This window comes from Pelodiscus sinensis, chromosome 14 (assembly GCF_052426305.1).
Source record: "Pelodiscus sinensis isolate ZL-2025 chromosome 14, ASM5242630v1, whole genome shotgun sequence".
NCBI classification, from domain to species: Eukaryota; Metazoa; Chordata; order Testudines; family Trionychidae; genus Pelodiscus; species Pelodiscus sinensis.
Window position 1 is genome coordinate 21,549,667 of NC_143065.1, and position 22,228 is coordinate 21,571,894.

General features: G+C 45.2%; 1 long non-coding RNA gene across 6 annotated transcripts in view; it reads left to right on the forward strand.

Moving 5' to 3' along the window:
- The window catches only part of LOC112545051 (uncharacterized), a 68,815-nt gene extending 63,531 nt beyond the window's left edge, over positions 1–5,284 (forward strand). For 3 of the 6 annotated variants that reach the window (XR_012895764.2, XR_012895767.2, XR_012895770.2), the window contains 2 exons: positions 2,522–2,688; positions 4,881–5,283. This is a non-coding gene — a long non-coding RNA (uncharacterized LOC112545051). Of the gene's footprint in view, positions 1–2,521; positions 2,689–4,880 lie in introns of all 6 variants that reach the window. The other 3 variants (XR_012895765.2, XR_012895772.2, XR_012895771.2) reach the window with 3 other exon arrangements.
- The last annotated feature ends 16,944 nt before the right edge of the window (positions 5,285–22,228 follow it).

Genomic DNA, 22,228 nt, shown 5'->3' on the forward strand with positions numbered 1-22,228 from the left:
GCTGGCAAGTTTTTCTGGAAAAGCTGCTGATTTTCCGGAAAAACTTGCCAGTCTAGACACAGCCAATGTGTTAAGGTATGTCCACGTTACAAATGCTACAGTTGTACAGGTTCTTCCATTGCTGTACTAAATCCACCTCTGAGGGGCAGTAGCTAGGTTGAAAGAAAAAAATCTTCCATTAACCTAGCACTGTCTACGCTAAGGGCTGAGATTGGCTCAACTGCATCTCTCTGCCTTGCTGTCAGTCACTAATACTACAGAGAGGGGATCAGACTTAGCAATCAGAAATAAAGGAAAATGCCTCACAACTGGTGGTTTTCTAATATGGTTTTGCCAACCCCAGATATGCAAAAATCAAGAGACTTTTAAAAATAATAAAAGTTCTTTGCTTGCCTTCTGGTTTGTGCACCTTCAAGCTGGACATGCTTCGAATTGTCAAGCTTTTCTCTGAAACCACAAGAATTAGAAATGTTCATGATTCCTACTCGCTGGACCTTTAAGAAAAGCCCTCCAAATCACAAGCTGGCAACACTGCCTATGTCTGCAGTTTGTAAGGCTTTTCATAAGTGGCACTACCATTTGTGTGGCCTGAGGAAATAGCTTCACCTCTCTGGATTTCAGTGTTCCCCTTGGTGAAAACAATAAAAAGGGACAGTGCCAACTATGTAAATCCATATTTTTCCATGTAACTTGTAGCAGGGGCAAGATGACAGTAATGCTGATTTCTGCATGTTTAGAGAGCTGATTATCTGGCTTTCTTTAAAATATTCGAGGAAAAACAATACCAGCCCCCGTATTGACCTAGGCGCGTGGTGAAACAACGGCTGTTGTTTATCATTCACTCTTCCAGATTTGATTACCAGGCTTGGGGGGGAGTGGGGGAGAATGAACATTCATGGAGAAGCTGCCCTGCTTGCAGTATCAACAGAATCAACGCTCACACACTATCTCCTCACATGCTTACCCACCTGGTGCCCATGGTCTCAGGCAGAGTGAAGATGTAAACACAAGCTGCTGTCACAGTGGTTAGCTATGCTTTTCTCAACTCCGTTGAAGAAAGAGACAGATTGTTATGATCAAAACAGGCAGAACTCAGTTCTTCTCCAGCGCGTCTCCTGCAGTTCTAGTACCTGTTGGCTTTTGCAAAGTCTTCCACTAGAACAGAGGTCTGCAACCTATGGCTTTCGAGCCAAATCTGTCTGAGCATGGAATCAAATATGGCTCTTTGGTCATTCCCAAAATACACACAACTTTTTAAATTAAAATGAAGAATTAATTCAAAAGTTTAAAAATGTGCAATTACTTATGTAGTCTGAATGTGTGTATGAACCTGAATTTGACCTAAATATGAACCTGAATTTGTCAGGGCACACTGCAGAATTGTGCTCCAATCTAGTGGCTACTCTGTATCTCCAGGTTCCAGGCTATGCTACTGACTGCAGGGTTCCTTTCTTCTCTCCCTGCAGCCCACTTCTACTCAGCTTCTCTGCGGCCAGGCTTCACCTTCACTTAGGCCTAGCCATTCTCTCCAGGTGCAACCATGTATCTTGCCAGCTCCAGTTTACCCTTTAATCACCTCTGGGGATTACACATTTCACCATAGGGTCCCAGACTATTTTGCTGGAGCTTGATTGCAATGGATTAGCACAGGGGTGGCCAACCCATTCCAGGCAAAGAGCCAAGATATCAGTGGATGCAGCGTGAAGGAAGGTGTCCCCAGTCGCCTTTGGTCGGGGGAAAAAAAGTGTTTATAGGCTTTTTGGCCACATCAGGCTCCCAGCTGCTGACACCATCTTTATACTCCATCTTTAATGGCAGTGCCGGACGGCTCCCCTACCCCAGTGAGCACAGGGAGCTGGGAGGAGAGGGCGGTTTTCAAGGGTGTGGGGGAAGCTTTACAAGCCATAGGGGGGAAGAGCCGCATGCAGCTCACGAGCCGCAGGTTGGCCACGGCTGAATTAACAGATGGGCCTGGCCATCCTATAACCTTTCTGGAGTCACTTGCATAACAGGTAGACACACAGTTGCCACCTCTCTCTCTCTCTCTCTCTCTCCCCTTTTCCAATCTGCCCTCTATTTCCTTCTCATTTTCCACTTTTCCTTTGTTTCTCCACAAGCCAACATGCCGTTTGGGGAGGTGAAGGGAGCTGTTCTGAGTGGCTCAGAAGGACTGGGCTACAGATGCTCTCTTGGTTCAGTTGAGCACCATGGATGCAGATTAGAGAAGCAGGGCAGATTACAAGACAGACCTGCATGGGGCTACCGCACAATCAGGGTCCTGCTTTTACTTGTTTTCACTGAGTATCCTTAACTATTGTTAAATGCCATTTTCATGGAGCTGGCTTTCACAAAGCCTTCCTAGCTGATTCTTTTGAATGTAAAGCATTGTTTAGGAGACAAGTGTGTTCGGTAGATCCAGCTTTTGAGCCTAGATCCTATTAGCAAGGTTATTTTTTCCAGTTTTTGGCATGTGGTGAATGGCACTGTCGTGCCAGCCAAGTCTGAATTCTCTCATTATCAGATTGCAGAAAATGAGGCTAAACCCGGGAGCCCTGAAATGCTTTCATTGGCGGTTACAGGAAGAAATACCTCCATTCACAGACCACTGCAGTGCAGCTGAGGAGAGGAAGGGAAATCTGCTGGAGCGGAAACATCTGTGAATGGCTGGAAGTAAGTGTCTGGACAAAGGTATGTTTATGACTACACATTTGATGAAGCAACTGAGTATTAGCAGGAAGACTGGTAAAGATGAAATCGGAAGTGCTTATTGAAATGCCCAACTATGGGTCTCGTGTGTTACTAGCAAATACGGTATTGGGAGCATCAGTATGTGACTTTTCCTGACTCATGCAAGAGCCAATTTCAGACCAGACCTAGCATAAAATCTGAATTGGTACGAAGCCTGTTCCTCCATGTGGCGTTCCAGGAGGTCATCCTGCATTCGGGTTCACAGCACAAAATCCTGCTCCTGCCTACGTCAATGCAGGTCCTGCCATTGACGTCAGTGGCTCCAGGGTGTTCCCTGTACAGCAGAGTGACATTCCTTCTTTATCCAAAAGGACCCCTGTTATCTGACCTCTGAGGTTCTCTTGCTGCTTGGTCCAAACTTTCACAGAGATCCCTTCTGCTCTGAAGGAAGAAATTCTTCTTGTGCACATGAAACAAGACAAGGTCCTGGTAGCTGTTTCCGCACTGACACTGCAGCAACATTCAACCCTTATGGTACGCCAATGGAATGAATGCTGTTGCTGCATTATTAGAGATAATGGGAATGCTCCACACCCCTGTACATTGGGCTGGCAGTGTATGGGAGCCACAGAGTATGTGTACAGTGCAAAAAACAACCCATAGCCATGAGACTCAGAGTCTCAGGGTGTGTCTACACAGCACCCTTAGCTCAAAATAGCTTATTTCATCATTTAGCATGGTCTACACTGCCAAATTTCAAAATAATTCGCTATTCCAAATCGCCCCTTAACCCTCATGGAATCAGGGTTACCAGGACATTAGAATAAGCCGCCCATTACAAGCAGTCCCCGGGTTACATGGATCCGACTTACATCGGATCCCTACTTACAAACGGGGTGAGACAACCCCGCACTAGCTGCTTCCCCCCCCTGCAGACCAGGGAGACACGAAGCTAGCGCCTCTCCCTTCCCCCCAGCAGACCAGGGACACGCGGAGCGGCTTTTCTCAGCAGACACCTCAGCTTGAGAATAAAGGACTGAGGGAAGTGAGGTGTGGGAGAATAAAACTGAGCTCTGGAGAAATGTTTGGCTAGAGTTTCCCCTACAGTATGTACCAGTTCCGACTTACATACAAATTCAACTTAAGAACAAACCTACAGTCCCTATCTTGTACGTAACCCGGGGACTGCCTGTATTTCAAATCTATTTCAAAGTAAATAGACACAGAATAGCTATTTCAGGATACTTCCGGTATCCCGAATAGCTCCGCAGTGTAGATGTACCGTCAGAGTCCAGGTCTATAGACTCATGCCCATGAGCTTGCACAACAGTGCTAAAAATAGCCATATAGTCCTTCCAGCTCCAGGCCCTCTTGCTGGCTTTCAGAGCTTGAGCACCAGCCCACGTGGGAATGTCTACAAGACAGACCCAGAACCCAGGAGTCTCTCTTCCCACCCAACTCTCTGAAGGCCTCAGCACAGGGGAGGTGCCGAGGCTGGGAGAAGAGGGTTTGGGAATGGGAGGAGTGTGCCCTGTAGTAATTAGGGGCTGCAGCACAGTCCGTATCCAGCTGTGAGTATGACTAGGCTAGCATAACCCATGGAGGTGCTCGAACTTACCTCCATGCCATTTTGGCTCCAGCAGCATCAGCCCAGAATGCAAAGATAACTTAAAGCCACTTTTTCCCTCTTCTCCTTCTGGGTTGCATCCCAAGAGATGTAGTAGCGCGTGGACCAATTAGTCATCTTAGCATAAGGTGCTAGAGGATTCTCAAATGACTGAAAAATCAGCTTTTGCTGTAGGGCCCCTACCGTTGGTTTTTCTAGTTGACTCACATTGTTCATTCTGCTCTTCTGAGGATAGGTGCTGTAGTGTGGTGCACCTTACAGCAGGATGTGTTTTGTGCCCTTTTTTGTACTCAGCCCACAGAAATTAGCAGTCAGCTAAAGATGCTAGCTAAGGGATATGGACAACAAAATACCTTTCAGGCTCTGGATGCAGATAGGTGTCAAGTGAGATTTTCAAAAACGTCTAAGGAGATCAGGTGCCTAACCTCACTGGAATCTTTAGACACCTAAATACCTCTGAAAATATGGCCCTTAGTCCTTTAGCTCAAGCTGTAGCTGCTCTTACTTTAGCTCTGATGATCCCATGTTCTGTCTCTGGTGATAACCAAGCTTACTATCATTACAGGATGTGTGTACCATTCTCCAGCACAAGCTACAGAAGACTTTTAACTAAAAGTACATCAACACAAACCCTGAAACTGCAAATCAAATTGTACTTGAATTGTATGAGGAGTGAGGCACTAAAAATAAAATAAAAACTTGTTTAAAGGTCTGGCCCATGTGGTGATTAACATGGCAGACTGATGAATGGTTTTGGTTTATTGGTGAAGTCTCTTGTCCAGTGTATGAGTAGCTGGCAATGTTATGAAACAAACCTAATTGGACATGCGTTATAGAACAAGGGTGCAGAAACTGAGCCATAGATGCCTTAGAGCTATAGATGTCCGGATAAGGCAGCAAAGGTCTTCTGTTCTGGAGTGAAATTCAGACCAGAAAACCACTAAGACACTTTTTGAATAAGTTGGATTTCTCCACCACCCAAGAACAACCAAGAAACCACTATGGGTGAGGGGATGAAAAGAATCAATCCAACTGGCAAATATTGTACAATCACAAGTCAATGAATCTTACTCAAAAGAATTTAAAAGTCTCTCTATTGTGAAAACAACAGTCATACACTGTTATCAGGTTATGGCACTATAAATATTTGAGCATGACCAAATACTCGCTTGTTCCTGGGGGAAAAAATATCCTAGCTTCCATTGGAACATGCAGATTTCTTGTCAAAAGACTAGAACTAGAAAATCTAAACCAGACTCTCTTCATTGTCATTTTCCCTTTGTACCAATGCAAAGGGATTCTCTGTCCCCATGTGACACAATTAGTTTAGATAATTCCAATGCCATCCCAGTTAGCTTATGGCAAAAAGGAGCATAGAGGGACAAAGAGGGCCTGGCCACGGCCCTGTTGAACTCCAGCAATGTCTAGCTGACAAACTGACCAACATAGGGCACTAACCAGCTGCTGTACTTCAGAGCAGCCCTACTCCTATTCACTTCAGTGAGCTTTGGGTCAGATTCTCAATTATTTGTGCACTTAGGATTTATTTTATCAAAAGAAAAATATCTGCATCAGGCCACCAAGAAGCAAATGTAAAATTGAACTCTCATGAATGAAACACATGGCAAACATTTTTGTACTGTTGATAGCAAGACAATAGTTAATAACTAAAGGCAAATTCTGATCTCAGATACCCATAATAGTGTCTCATTGCCTTCAGTGGAAGTCATGCACAGTCATGTGCCTGAACAAAAACTGGCCTTAGATCTTTATTAAAATCTGGTGTGACTATACATTGTTTTTGCCAAATTACAGTGTTTTAAATTTAGCCGAATCAGTATCATGTTTCAGGATATTGTCTGAACTAGATAAACAGAAGCCAAGCTAGACCTGCACTCATTGACTCTTGAGTCATGTAAAAATTCGTCATGTCTCTTGGGTTAGGGAATGTGGAATTATCTCACTTCAGTCTGTGGCTGAGGTTTCCACAGAAAAGACAGACATACCAAAGTGACACTGTATTTCACATGAGCACACTATGAGACCAACACTGCACAAAAAGTAACAAGATGTTCCATGTCCTGAGGTAGATGTTGTGATGTAATTTAGTAAATACAATAAGCATATGTTCAGCACCTTCCTTTGCTGGTACATTTGTGCTCAGACTTTCATTGTAAACTGGTATTTTACGAGGTTATAGTTTGACTATACAAGTGACAGTGGAATAAAACTTGGCAAACAGTGTTTAAGTCAAAGACTTTTAATTAACTGTTGTAAAATTTAGTTTGACCAATGTCATGGCATGGAATAGGACATTTAAATCTGTGCTACTTTAAAACTTAATTACATTTAGAAACTGATACGGGATATAATCACTTTGCTACTGATACCATTAAGGCTAGTTATGTGTTTTGGAGGCATTCTTTTCCTTGTTCAGTAAATAACACACTTGACAAAATGACCCATTTCCTCCCCAGGCGGCAAGAGCATTGAAAGGCCGTGATCTGGTGCATCCTGGAACTAATGTGCATGCAATAATTTCCCACTGTGACACACATCAGCAGCAAACTAATGGATTTGCTAAAGTTCTCAGCAGGAACAAAACGGGGGAACTAGAGTCCAGCTCTAAGACCCAAAATCATGTGGCTGAGGAAATAGGACAATTTTTTTTAGCCGCCCACTTTCCCCTGCTGACCAAACAATTCAGTGAAATCAACACGAAATCACAAACCGTTGGTAACTATCTGCTTTTCTCTCCAGAAAATATTTGCCCCACTCTAAGTGGAGACAAAGAATGACATTGAGATATGTGTTACATCTTAAGGTCTAATCTTGTAAAGACCAGTCCATGTTCTTACCTTTAAGAATGTGACCAGTTCTACTGAAATCAGTGGGACTACTCATGTGCTTACAATTACCTACACAGGTTAGAGGGCTAAAAGTGCAACATACCTCTTGCAGTGATGGCCTTTGAAAGCTAAGCACCTAGTCCCACCTCTTGCAGGGGCAGAGCTCCACTCATCCCCACTCCCTCTTGCTATCAAAAGTAGAAGCCCCACTCCTGCACAGCTGCACTGAGGGGGATGGAAGAGAGTAGGAAGAGAAGCAGTATATAAACAAACACCCAGAGATTTATAAATGTTCAGCTTTAACCATCTTTGATGCTAATATGTATGCCTAGAAACTATAAACCCTTGCTTATTTACAGAAGTTCTGGGTGTCACATTTCAGGAAAGATGTGGACACACTGAAGACGGTCCAGAGAAGAGCAACAAAAATTATTAAAGGTCTAGAAAACATGATCTATAAAGGAAGATTGAAAGAGTTGGGTTTGTTTAATCTGGAAAAGAGAAGACTGAGAGGGGACATAATAACAGTTTTCAAATACCTAAAAAGTTGTTACAAGGAGGAGGGAGAAAAAATATTCTCCTTAACCTCTGATAGGACAAGAAGCAATGGGCTTAAATTGCAGCAAAGGAGGTTTAGGTTGGACATTAGGGAAAAACTTCCTAACTGTCAGGGTGGTTAAACCCTAGAATAAAATGCCTAGGGAGGTTCTGGAATCTCCATCATTGGAGATTTTTAAAAGCAGGTTGGACAAACACCTATTAGGAATGGTCTAGATCAGCGGTTCCCAGCCTTTCCAGATGGGCACCCATTTTGACAATTCAGGAAGACTTAGTGACCCAAGGCAATTCAAAAACAGAGGGAGGAGAGGGGAGACACTTGGTGACCCTTTTGAAATGTAATGGTGACTCATATTTGGGTCCCGACCCATAGATTGGGAAACCCTGGTCTAGATGGTGCTTGGTCCTGCCATGGGAGCAGAGGGCCGCACTTGATCTCCCGAGGTTCCTTCCACTTCTATGATTTTAAGTCCCCATTTTCATGAGTTAGCTTTTGCAGAATAGGGTTTTTCATTAAGAATGAGCCAAATCCTTCAGTTTTTCTTAATGTGAGTCATTCCTTATACATGATTAGCGGGCTCTAGTGTGAGTGAGGATTTCCAGCAAAGGGACTATGGCCATTAATCTGACAGATTCCCGAGAAACTTGGGCTGCAGATTTCATGGTTCCCGCAGTGAGTGACAGACACAAGAAGGACTCTACCACAAAGGAAAGTGCAGTATGAACAGTTACCAGAGAATCTCTTCTAAGCCTCTGCTTTCATCCCCTCTGTCTCTGAGGCTTGTGAGGATACCCATTTAGGCAGAGAAAAGAGAGGGAGTGTTAGGGTTGCCAGGTGTCCAGTATTGAACCGGACAGTGCAGTATTTTCGCCTCCTGTCCGGTAAAATAATTCGGAAAATACCGGACACCTAAAATGTCCAGTACTTTCTGATTTTTTCCCAGCCAGGAGGCAAAAATCCTGGGCTGTCCGGCTCAATACGGAGGCAGCCTGGCAACCCTAGTGCTTACCGGGTTCCACAAGGGAGCTGTCCGGCCCAGCGCAGGGAGGCAAGTTGGCGGACCGCCGTTGACAACCTGTTAGGGCCAAAAAGCCTCACCACATATTTCTTAACGGGGTTTTTTTTTTTTTGGCCTAACTCTCAGGGTCCCTTCCCCCCCCCAGTATTTTTTCTGAAACTATCTGGCAACTCTAGGGAGTCTGCAGTTCAGGTTTTTGGCTCCTGAGGATATAACGGAGTTAAAATGCAGTAGCTAACTATTCTTTTTTAAATTACAGCCCTATTCTACTGGCTTCTTTGGGAATATTCAGAGCAGGATTTTAGCTTGCAACAATAAAAGTCATTGCTGTTCACCGAGAGGCCTCAGGGCCAAGCCCTCAATCAACTAAGGTCACTTTGTGCCTGCTGAACAGCACCAAGTGACTTTACAGCTGCCTTCCTGGAACCGTTAAGGATTCCTCCAGCACTATGCAAAGCAAGGGGATGTGAGAGCAGGCAGCAGAATGGGGAGGGGCCTTGAGCATTAATTCAGTAGGACTAAGTCCAGTCTCTCTGCCATTTGAGCAGCAGAGACTAGCTACTCCGCAGAGAGCTCCCCAGAAGAATTTTCACTCTGCTGATGAAAAGTGTGAAGATTATTCTAGTCATTCTACAATTCAAGGCTGCCAAATTCAGATGCTTCTCTTATAATGTGATGCTTTCAGTCATATTCAGTGATTTGTGAAAAGCTGCCTTAGAACTAAAGGGCAATCCTGAGTTTTTCCATCTTTTATTCGGTCAAAACTCCTATTCCTTCCAATGTGAATTTTGTTTAAGTATGTCTTGAGTTAGGATCCCAATGATACAGAAGAGCATATTTCACTCCCTAGTAGGGATGCTAAGGACTAGTCGATTCCCCCCCCCCCCCCCCCCCCGCCTTTGCTGCCTCTATCAGATAGAGGCAGCAAAGAGGGAGGGGAAGAGAGGGTGTACTTCAAAGGGGCAGCACTGCACAGCTGAGCAGGGGATCAGCTGTGCAACTGCCCCTTTGAAATGCTGAGGCGGTGTTCCAAGGGGCAGTGCCGCACAGCTAATCCCCGGCTCAGCTGTGCAGCGCTGTCCCTTTGAAACACTGCCCAGGATCGGCAATGCGGCATGGAGCCCAGGGTCAGTGGGGGACTCTGAGTCCCCTGCTGACTCCAGGCTCCATGCTGTGCTGTCCCTTTGAAACACTGCCCGGGATTAGCTGTGCAGCGCTGCCATGCATGGAGCCCAGGATCAGCTGGGGAATCCCCAGCTGATCCCGGTTCCGCGTGGCATTTCAAATCGGCAGTGCGGCATGGAGCCAAGGGCCATTGGGGCACTGAGTCCCCTGCTGACCCCAGGGTCCATGCTGCGCTGCCACTTTGAAATGCACAAGAGCCCCCGCTTGGGACTCTTGTACATTTCAAAGCTGGCACGCTGCATGCAGCCCAGAGTCAGCAGGACTTCCCATTGGGGGGCTCTTGTACATTTCAAAGGAGAAATGCGGAAGTGCCTATCAACTAGTCAAGTAGTCGATGTAAATTCCATCGACTACTCGACTACTAAAATAATAGATAGTTAACATCCCTTCTAATCTATATTTCTGTCCTTTGTTTAATCCAAGAAGTTATACAGAAGAGTCATGCAGACAGCCTCTATGTGGAGGCAGTAGAAAATCAGTTGCAATGCAGAACCTGTTTTAAGTAAAGTATGGAAATATGAGGAAATGAACTGTGCTCTCAGAGTTTAAATACATTTAAACTGAACAGAGATCCAGGTCTCTCAAACCATCCTTAAGTGCTGCAATCAGCAGAGAGAAGAATATACATTGGTAAAACTGGAGAATGCACTGCTTAATCCACATCTGAAAGGCAGGACTTATTCCAGAACCCAACCATAAGTTACTGAAAGTGCTGGGGAACATATAATTTCCTCTTTATTCCAGGCTTCTAGGCCAAGTACACGTCAGAAACTCATAATGCTTCTGGAAATGTGGAATGCTCTATAGGGCCAGATTGGCAGACTTCTAACAGCTGCGTTAAGGTCAATAAGAATCAAAGAGATTAATAAACCTCTTTTATTTCTGAGCATTATAAAGCATGCAGAGAGCATGTGCCCTTCCCCTTCATAACATGAAAACTAGAGCAAACCTGCTCCTATATCTATCATTACTATTTCCATGGCCAAACCTTCATTATTTCGGAGCTGCTCACTTCTGTTGGTCCAGTGAAAACAATGTTTCACTGTTTGGAAAATGAGCTGCTGACTCTGGCTGTTTTTGTCCTCAGCTGAATCCCATTTGGCATACATTTACTCAGAGCAAATGTGGTTTTGCATGGTGGCTAGCATTGCTGCAGCATGCTTAGCAGAGTCAGCAGCTCCATTTTATGCACCATCTGCTCCTTTACAATTTATACCTCAGAGGACTGAAGTCTCACTCGTAGAGATGTCAGAAAAAATTTGGACTGCATAATTTTTTGTCAGAACACAGTTTCATTGATCAAAAGACTTACTGTTGATTTTTTACAACATATTGGATGGGGAAAAGACAAAGGAAATCTTTTTGACTTCCTTATTTCATTAAGGTAAAATGTTTAGTTTTTCTATCTTGTTAACTTCATTCTAACTTATTCAGTCTAACACTAAAATATTGTATAATATGTATACTATTTTATCTTACATTATAATGCTTCAACAGTATCTCCATGAAATGTTTCAGTCATTCCAAATCAACATTTTTCTCAGTTTTCATCATTCTGTGAGGAAAGTTGGTATCGTAGCTTTTTATTCTGAACACATTTTAAAATGTTGGAATTTCCCACAGAATGGAAATTCTGGTTTCCAGCCAGCTCAACTCATTACAAGAATGGCAGTGCTTGTGTGAACGTAGCTATTTGCTAACCTGAGGGCATTTATAGAGTTATTACCTATATTCAGCGGCCTGGCAATTCACAGGGGCCTAGTCTTCTGGCCACCAGTGCTACTACTACAAAGGCCTGAGCCCCAGGCCCTTTAAATAGTTGCCAGAGCGCTGTGCTGCACAGTCTGTGCAAGTTTGAGGGGCCACTCTGGGCAGTGCTGGCAGCTGGCTGCTCCGAGCCACACCCCTTCTACCTGAGGCCCTGCCCCTTCTAGAAGCATAGAGCTGCCCACTCCCATCTTGCCCAACGGCCCACAAAGACTGTCTGCTCTTCTGCCTATATTTAACCAGTACAAGCAGGTGTCAGGGCAACCAGTTACTAGGGGCAGAAAACTGCTAATAGTCTACAGCTCATTTCCTGAAGAAACAACAAAGCTACTCACCATGTTAAACCACAACGAAACCAACAAAAATATAGCCACACCTTTTGCAAATTTGGCCTTTTCCTTATTTTTATGGCTTTCAGCTCTGTTTTGTATAGAGGAAAGGGTACAGCTGAGCAGAAAAACTGACATTTTTAGTTGCTCTCTACACAACAAGTTATGAAAATACCAGTTTCCAAAACCAACAACCTCTCTCATACCAGTAGAAGTCCTTCAAACACCACATCAAGGACCAGTGACAGTTGATTTCAAGGATGGGGTAGGCTTCTATATACCTTTGGATCATACCTTAAGATGTTTAGTTTTCTCTCCTTTTAATTATTTCTAAGGGGAGAAACTAGTTAATGACTTCTAGAGTTGATTGAAAAAAAAAAGGAATTTCTATTCCATAAAACAGATTTTTTCCAATATTCATTTTCATCTTCAGGATGAAAAGTATCAAAACAAAACAATTTTTTTTTTGCAGAATATAAATGTTCTAAAAACCTTTGATTTGGAAGTAACAAAGTTTCATTTCACATTGGGTCGGCATGACACTCTGCATCCACCTAAGCTGAGCTGTAGTTCTGAGTCCCTCATAGCCCCACTTTTCCCCATGGGCCCTGTTCCCAGCCCAGACTAACTCTCATAATGGTCTGTCTCTGCGGTGGAGCTACCATGTACACAGGGAGCAGGGCCTATAAGCAGCTCCTGTGTCATGCTCTTCCCATCTACACAACACACAGGACCATGTCTGAAGAAAAAGGGGCCTGGTCATAGTATCCCTATTCCCTGGTAACCTCTTGATGGCTAACAGGCTCTCCTGGGGTAAAAGGTGCTCTAATTTAGGACAGACATTGGCCCGGCAGCAGGATTCAGAAATCATATGCTTCTCCATGTTCCGTTTTTCAATAAGCCCAGTGGGTGTATTGTTAAAAATACCATGCTTATGTTCAAAGGCTGTTGTTATACATGTATAGCAGAAAGATTGACAGAGGTGGTCAGACAATACCTGGAAAACTTCAGTATAAGGGCGTGTCTAGGCTACAGGGTTTTGTCGACAACAGTGGACTTTTGTTGACAAACTATACCTGCGTTTACACTAACACCGAGTTCTGTCAACAGTAAGTCGACAGAACGCGGCAGTTTTGTCGACGGCGGTAAACCTCATTTTACGAGGAATAACTCCTTTGTCGACAGAGTTCTGTCACCAAAAGGTAAGTGTGGACGCGGTGAAGAATTTATGTCGACAATAAAGGCCTCTGGGAAGAAGCCCTGGTGGACACTCCTGCCACAGCTTTCAACTCTATTGTTCCTGCCTGTAGCCATCTTTAAAAGGCACAGGCCCCTAGGACTAGCATTTGGGCAGCAAGGACCCTGACTGTGCAGCTCTTTCTGGTTGGGCCACTCAGAGCCATGTCCCAGGGACAAGCTCCCCAAGACCGGCTGGCCCTTCAAGGGACACATCCCCACAGGAAGCCAGGGACACCAAATGCGGGGCACCCTCTTGGTCTGGGCCCAAGATAAAAGCCCTCTTGGAGCTGAGGTCTGAGGAGGAGGCTTTTCAAGCCCCAAAGTCCAGGTGGGGGAACGCGGACATCTACACCAGAATGGCTGATGTCCTGGCAAGGAAAGGCCACCACCCCCGCACCATAGCACAGGTCAGAGCCAAAGTCAAGGAGCTGTGGCAAGGGTACATTAGGGCCCGTAAGTGCAGCTCCTGCTCTGGGGAAATGGCACACTATTGTAGCTACTACGAGGACCTGGACCGGATCCTGGGGGCAGGAGAATCCCTGCCTCCTGAGAGGGTTGTGGAGCCTGGCTTGGAGACCCCTGTGCAGCAGTGGTCGCAACTCCAGGGTGAGAGCCCAGCAGAAGACCAGCAGGTCCAAGAGGAGGAGGAGGAAGACAGCACCAGCAGCACAGCAACCCTGACCCAGGAGCCAGACGCCCACACTCAGGAGGCCTCCCAGACAACTTCGGACACTGGGGAGGAAACATCAGGTGAGTGTTGTGAGGGTCCAACACACACAGGGCAGGGCAGGTGGGAGCAAAGTGGATGGTGCACTGCTGCAATATGTCATGTTGTTCACAGCCTGGGGGGGAGGGCACACACATGGCCGACCTCAGGGAGGGCCGTCCTATCCCTGCACCCACATGGCTGCGAGGCACCACCTGCTCCTGCAGGGAGTGATGCCAGGTGCAGGCATGGGTTGGGGAACTCTGGGATTGCCATGCAGCTTCAGGCCTCTCAGCAACCTGTGGAACCCCAACTGTGGCCTGACACTTGTCTGTGCTACTTGGCCATGGGATGTGTATGAGGAGGGGCAGGATGGTGGCCTGCACACTTTCTGGGCTCCAGGGAGGCAGTGGCTGCTGGCCAGGCCACACCATACCATGCTGAGACGTACATGAGCATCCCCTGACCCTAGGACAGGCACTGACTGCTGAGAAAGAGGGCATGCCCTCTCAGGGAAAAGTGTGAGCATGCATGACTGACGACTTTTCCCTCTTGTCCTCCACAACCGGACCAGCTGACCAGCAGGGGAACGCCACACTTGTCCCACCACCCAGATGGCTGCAGGGAACCCGTCAGCACTGGCGCACGTACTTGGACCTGATACGCCAGCACATATCGGTCCTGCAAGGGATGCAGGACGCAATGAACCGGAGGATGGAGGCAGAGGCAGAGTGGTGCAGGCGCTTGCTGGACGAGTTTGTCCAGCAGCGCACTGAGATTTGTGCTGCTATCCGGGAGGCCATGGCCTTCCCTGGTCCTGCTCTCCTGCTCTCCCCTCAGCCCCTGTCATTCCAGACCCAGGCACAGCCCCAACTCCTGCCCAGCCCCCCACTGTCCCAACCCGCATGCGCGGCCGTCTGCGAGAAGGCCTCCACAGCCAAAGTGCCAGGGGCTCTTCATCAAGGCAGCACCCTCAGCCCTGAGCATCCCTCCCCCCTTCCAGGTTAACATTTCCCCTTCCCACCTGTGAGAGTCACTGAAGGGAAGCACTTTACTTTGTTTGTAAACACTTTATTTTTCTGAACAAAAGAGTATTTTAGTTTTTCAAAAAAACAACAGTGAAATAAACTGTGAACATTTTTTCACCAACACCTGTCTCTGTTGTCAGTGTGTGATGAATGCGTACAATGTGTGAATGTGGGCCGGGAGGGGTTTTGGGAAGGAAGGCCCTGGGGAAAATCATTGGGCTCCTTGGGAGAATTGCTCCCTCAGGGCTCCCCAAATGCGCAGTCCCAGCTGGTGGGCTTGCCGGATGGTAGCTGTCCGGGGCTGCTCAAAGTGCCTCCCCTCCACATCAGCCCGTGTCCCCCACACAGGGAGGAAGGCCTCCCCTTTCCTCTCCACTAGGTTGTGCAGCACACAGCATGCAGCAACCACATCGGGGATGTTGTGTTCCCCCATGTCCAGCCAAGTGAGCAGGCATCTAAATCTTCCCTTCAGACGGCCAAAGGCGCACTCCACCTGGAAGCAAGCCTGATTCAGGCAGGAGTTAAAGAGTTCCCTGCTCGCATCCAGGTGTCCCGTGAATGGCTTCATGAGCCAGGGCATAAGGGAGTATGCCACGTCGGCCATGATGCACGTAGGCATCTGCACATTCCCAACTACATAGTTCCTCTCCAGAAAGAATTCCCTAGCCTGTGGTACAGGTAGGAGTTCTGAAATATGCGGGCATCATGTGCCCGGCCTGACCACCCGACACAAATGTCTGTGAATTGTCCCTGGCGGTCGACCAGGGCCTGTAGCACCATTGAAAAGTAGCCCTTTCTATTAATATACTGTGCTACTCAATGGGGTGGTGCGCGGATCGGAATGTGAGTCCTGTCGAGTGCTCCACTGCAGTTTGGAAAACCCAGCCCCGCAAATCCAGCCAAGATGGTCTCCGAGGTGGACAGTCCTGTGAAGCAGCTCTGAGTTGATGGACGTCACCACCTGCAGAAAGGGACAAATACACATAACAGGACATTAGAGGAGTTGTGTGAGCTGATGAGAGGTGCTCCCTCACCCCTCCTCTCCCACACTCCAAGAGCTCCCCCTCAGGTACCCCCCCTCGTACTCCACACACCACTGCAGGGTGAGGCCAGACAGGCTTCTACCACTCCCTCTCCAAACCCTGTGCCTGGTCTTGACCATCCCTCTTATCTGCCCGCCCCCGCCCCCATGGACTGTCCCCCAAGAGTGACTTACCTCCATGAGGACAGCCCCGACAATAGACCTCCCCATGCCAAACTGATGTCCCATGGAGCAGTAGCTGTTGGGGATGGCCAGCTTCCACAGAGCAATAATGACGCGCTTCTCCGGGGGATGGCGGGCTGCAAGTCAGTGTCCTGGCATTGCAAGGGCAGGGGCAAGCCAGGCACAGAGCTCCAGGAAGGTGGACTTCCACATCTGGAAGTTTCGGAGCCATTGGTCTTCATCCCACTGCTGCATAACAAGCCGGTCCCTCCAGTCAGAACTGGTGTCCAGCCTCCAAACTTGTCTCTCCAGGAATAAGTTCGGGGGCAAGGGCAGTAGGGCTGCCGACTGAGTGAGGGGCTCAAAGCTGGGCTCTGAATCCAGCTCTGCCACAAATGTCATGATGCTCTCATGCAGATGCAGCAGAACATCCAGCATCACAGTGTGGGGCCATCACCTGCCCAGGGGTAACTCAGGCTCTATGGCCACAAACACAGTGCAAAGCACAAAACCAAATCTGAAAATAAACTGCTGGGGTGTCCGAGGAAGCAGGGCAACCAGAGCAAAAACTGCAGCAGCTTTGCTTTCCCTCTAGGAGGTAGGCAAGCCAGAAGCAGGAGCAGAGCAACAGCTGTCCAGGGGGTTCCCTTTAAGCACGCGTCTCACAAAGAGCATGCAGCAGTGCTTGGACTTTAAGGCTGCCTCTGTGACCTGCCAGAAGTACTTCCGGGTGCCTTCCATTGTCGACGGACGCTCTTTTTCGACAAAGCGGATTGCTTTTTCCATCCACGTAATGCAGTCTAGATGCTTTTTTTCAACAGAGGCTTTGTTGACAGATACTGTCGACGAAGCCTCTGTCAAAAAAACCCCTGTAGTACCTCAAGATAGCAAAGGACTATAGAAGGCACAAAGCCTAAGTGAGGAGGCTTTTAATTTTAAAGGATCCGTTTGAACCTATTTACAAAGAACAATAAGTAGTCCCATGGCACCTTAGAGACTAAAAAAAATATATAGTATCATGAGCTTTTGTGGGTAAAATCAGGGCCGGATTAAGACCTTTAGAAGCCCTAAGCACTTAAAAGATTATGGTGCCCCCCCATATGTAATTCAAAATAAAAACAATACTATTCTGCGCCTGCTTTGTTGGTGCCCTAAGCACATGATTAGTCTGCCTATTGGGTAATCCAACCCTGAAACCCATTTATGTGTTCAAGGATTCTGTCATTGGTTTTAGGCAAAGCTTCTGTGGCAATTTTAAACATTATGACAATTGTTATTGACTTGCATCAGTGGCACAGTGAGTGTTAATTAATTAGTACTTCTACTACTACATTTTGAAGATGATTGCTAAGTACTGTTAAAATCTGATAGGAATTGGTTCCTTATCAGTCCCTCTGAAGAGGAATAATATGAATAATTAAGATACAGAATCATATAATAAAACTAATAGACAGCAATTTTGAAACCATTTGTCTTTGGCTAAAGTTTAACCATCAAACATCTTTTGTAACTTTGTTGTTGCATGTCTACACAGGCAAAGCATAGTGTACGACAATATAGCTTTTTGGTCTTTCTATTTCAGAATGCCAGAGGACACTGTCTTTTTATTTAAAATTATCGTCGTGAGTTCTCACCAGATGTTATTTACTCAGAGGGAGAAGACTTTACACAGTGAAAGAGTTCATAAGCCAGAAGTAATATGGGAAGCACTATAAAACCAAAATGGTGGAAGAGAAGTATCTTGACAATTATTTTCTGAAGACTCAGAAATACACACTGCTAATTGCACTTGATAATTCAGAAATTGGAATCTTATTCTTTGATTAATTATATCAGATAGCTTTCTGTTATAAACCCATTTCTTCTGCTACGTGTATTTTTTTAAACTTTCTTGGATAAAATACTTTCCATATAAAATAGACTGTATGTGGTTTCTTGCTAGGAAACTACAGTCAAGTCATTAGGGCCTGATGAAATGGTCTAGCTTGAAAGACTTTAGGATATCAACAAAAAGTTGCTTGAGACCTGTTAATAGTCAGAGCTGACCTGGTAGGGTTGAAGGACATGATCTTTCCAGACATAGCTTCAAAGAAACTTTAGTACAATTCGAGCAAGAGGGAGACCTAAATAAATTAATTACCACAGCTTTGTGTCTCAGATACAATCTGATATATATATTTGAGGAAAACAACAGCCCCATATATCAGGGTACTAGAAATTTGTGCTTAAATTTATGAAAATCTAAGAAAATTCCCAGGAAAAAACCATTGAATGTTAAAGTTGTAAATGGATAAAAGTAGTAAATACATTGTCACTTAGCTGTATACAGTTATAAAAAATCCAGACATTTTAAAAGTGAGAAATGTTACGTGGCGTTAAAAAGCAAAACAACAAAAATATTTCAAAGTGTGAAAATTCATAATTAAGGTTCCAAAACCATCTTTAAATCTAGCCTCATTATTACCTACCATTTACTTATAACCAATCATCTTTTAACAATCAACAACCATGCTGCCATATCTGTCTGACCCTTCACCTTGTTTCCAGATTAGATCACAAATTCTCACCGACAAATAGCCTCCCCTCTATCTTATATAATCCAGACCCAAACAAATGCTTGTCTTCAACAGTCTACAAATGACACTGTTATGTCCTCTTCTATCTTGCACATCTAGATGCAAATTGCGTAGCTTATTTCGAGTTAATTTTGAAATAGAGAACTATTCTGAAATGTCCCTTACTCCTCATGGAACGAGGTTTACAGGGACATTGGAATAGTGAGCCCATTATATTTAGAAATAACGCTGCTGTCCACAATTTCCTATTTTAATTAAACCTTCCCATAATAGGGGTCATTTGACTAACATAACTTTCATTTAAAATACAAGTAAAATAGAGTTGTAAATGAATGGGCAGCATTAAATATTTTCTGTACTTCAGAAACTAGATACTGTGGTACTATAGAAATGCACAAATTATTTTTTTTTCCACTGTTCATTCAGATGGATTGATGTAATTCAGTGATTTTGTGTTCAGGTGGAATTTTAACGCTCCCGAAATAGCTCCGCAGTGCAGATATAGCTCTACAGAAACAGCACTCCAAGATCTCATTGTAATGATTCCATCCTCCATCGTATATTATGGCTCATTTCCCTCTTGATATAGAATCACAGAAATTTAGGGTTGGAAGGGACTGCAAGGGTCATCTAGTCCTTTCCTCTGATAAGATGAAGGATGTGTGGTGTTTAAACCATCCAAGAATCGCCCAGATATTGCATTGCAATGGACTTGTAAAATCACATCCCCAAAACAAAGAAAAAAAATCTTTAATTCAACTGATCTCATATTTATGCTTTTCACTGGCAATGTTCAGTTTGCAAGCAGTTTACTTAGGACATTAGACGTGTCTACACTAGCACTACTACACTAGCAGGAGTGTAAAGCTACAGTGCTCCATATGCAGCCCACTTACTGTCCATGTGGATTTTGCTGGTGTTTGGTAAAAGCTCCCCAACACTCATTAATGTTCTGTAGTTTGAATCATGGAAATGAGTGGCGGCTTGTGTGGACACTTGTGCACAGCATGCTGAAGGGCTATAGATTTACTCCCCACCTTGTCATGCAGGAAGTGTTCAGGTAGACATGCCTCCAGTTAACTTTTTGCCAATGGAATTTTTAATTTTGAGCCTCTCACTCTTAGACTCATTTATATCTTTACCGTCATTTTGAGGGCCTCATCTTGCACCCCCTGGAGTTAAAGTCAGAAATCTCTTGGTCAGAAGGACTATTGTGATTACGTAGCCCAACCTCCTGCATAAGATGGGCTATAGAACTTCCTGGAATTAATCCCTCTTTGGACTAGAGAAGTCTAGTGAACCGACATGAGCTAATCATCTACGTATGCATCCCTAACAATGCTGTCATTTAAACTATCATCAGGCTTCTAGGTTGGCAGCAGAGGCATTGTGAAAATCCACCCGCAGACTCCATCAGCCTGTATATTTGGAAGGTTCTCACAACCAGAAGAGTTAGGGTTTTTTAAATGAATTAAAATTTAAATTCTGTTTAGAATGCTGGAGACCCTGAAACCATCATCTGTGTGGAAGGTTTGCACACTCTGATCTCCAAAGGGGCAGCAATAACAATGTTTATTTTAGAGGGACAACCAGTTAGGACTCCCAAAATTCCAGGACCCTGCAACGCCCCAGGGTGATGGGCTCTCTCTTTGTTATGTGTCATCCATCTTCCTTGCCTTGCCCAGTTCCTCCCCTTCCCTTACACTCTAATTTTCTGAGTCAGAAGTGATGTATCAGATCCTGGCAATCAGCCAGCTCTACAATGTAGGGCACACTCCACAGCTGAAAGCTGCTGATAAATAAGTCACACCATCTGATTGTCAAGTATCTAACAAATACAATATAGTTGAGGGCATCCCAGTTAACCCGAGATAGGGTCACAAGTCACCATGAGGGGAGACAGGTCTTTTGCCCATCGGGGCTACAGAATCATATGGATACAGGGAGCTCCACCTATTCATCATTTTCTTTTGCTCTATTATTCATTTGTATTTGTATTGCCAAAGTGTACCTGTCCAGGACACTGGCCCATTGTTCTAGGCTCAGTGCAAACACTGATTAAAAGGACTGTCCCTTTCCCAATGTGCTTTCACTGCAGAATCAGCACGTTAGTGGCAGCAGCTCAGACAGTGAGGAAAGGGCCTTTCAAACAAATTGTCTTTTACAAGATAATATTTTTGGGAAGGGGAACAGAATCATATAGGAGACATTTGATGGGAACAAGCTTCTTTCATGTTAGTTTCCTAGTAACTGAGAGAGCTGGTCATGCCACCAGGGATCTGTCCTCTCAAACTGCAACAGAAAATACCCCAGTGTAGAAGAGGCACCATGCAATTGCCTTCACCTCAGTGACTGTACTTGACAAAAGCAATGCTTCTGATTTAACATGCACATGGACGGTAGGTTCCATGCCCCCATAACAGCCTATGACTGGGATTCTGGGTTACTTCTCCCAGAGACACAACATGGGGAGAAAGAGCTGGGGATGATGGTGGCTTTAAGCCACATGTGCTCTCCCAATTTTGGGCTGTACAGTCAGCGAAACAGCTCATGGCACAACTTTGGCAGCCTAGACGTGCAGTGAAAAGCAGAAGTGCTGTAGCAGCCTACGTCAAAGCTCCACCCTCTCCAACAACTCTCTCCTCTCAAAGGAGCCCTATGCCAGAGCAGCAAGGAAAGGCCACCCACAAACTGAGCTTGTCCCAAGGGAATTCTTCCCTGGCTGGTTCTTTATGGTCCTCTATGCCAGCACAGCACAGCAGTGTACAGAGGCCAGGGTGAAAAGAGTGCATCTCAAGTCTTGATTCAGCACTGACTAGTCACTGTAAACATTCTGCAATCAAAACTTAGGTGGCCATTTTGTTGATGATACAGCACATGGAGGAGCAGAATACAGATTAGCTCTCTGCAGGGCTGACAGTAGTGTTAAAAACAACCACGGTCCTGATTTGACCAGCAAACTAAGCAGATCAGCTGTGAGGACTACACCATGGCACAGACATCTGTCATAACAAAATGCCAGCTTTCCAATTGTCTGACCCAACACTGCTTTTAATTTCCTGAATGTCAAAAGCAGTGAAAAGATACAGGGTGTTTTCAAATAGCAGGTGCATCCCTGTAAGAAACCTGTTATCATGTGAGGCATCCTGCTTATTTTCTGTTTCCATTGCTTTGTTTTCAGGTTGCACAAGTTCCCATCGTTAGCAGATTATTCCAAACATTGATTAATGATCATTATTCTAGTGCCATTGAGAAAGGGGCAAGTGTATGGTCTCTTCAGCCATTACAGAACCAAGCTATAATTATTAAAACTTTCATTACAAGCCATGCATGACAGGAATTCAATTCAGGAGCTTCAGTGTGTTGCAAAGCATTATACACTTGATTATTAATTTGCTGTAGTATAGGGAACAGTCTGAGGAGTCCACCATTTGCTGCCTATTATTGCAGAAT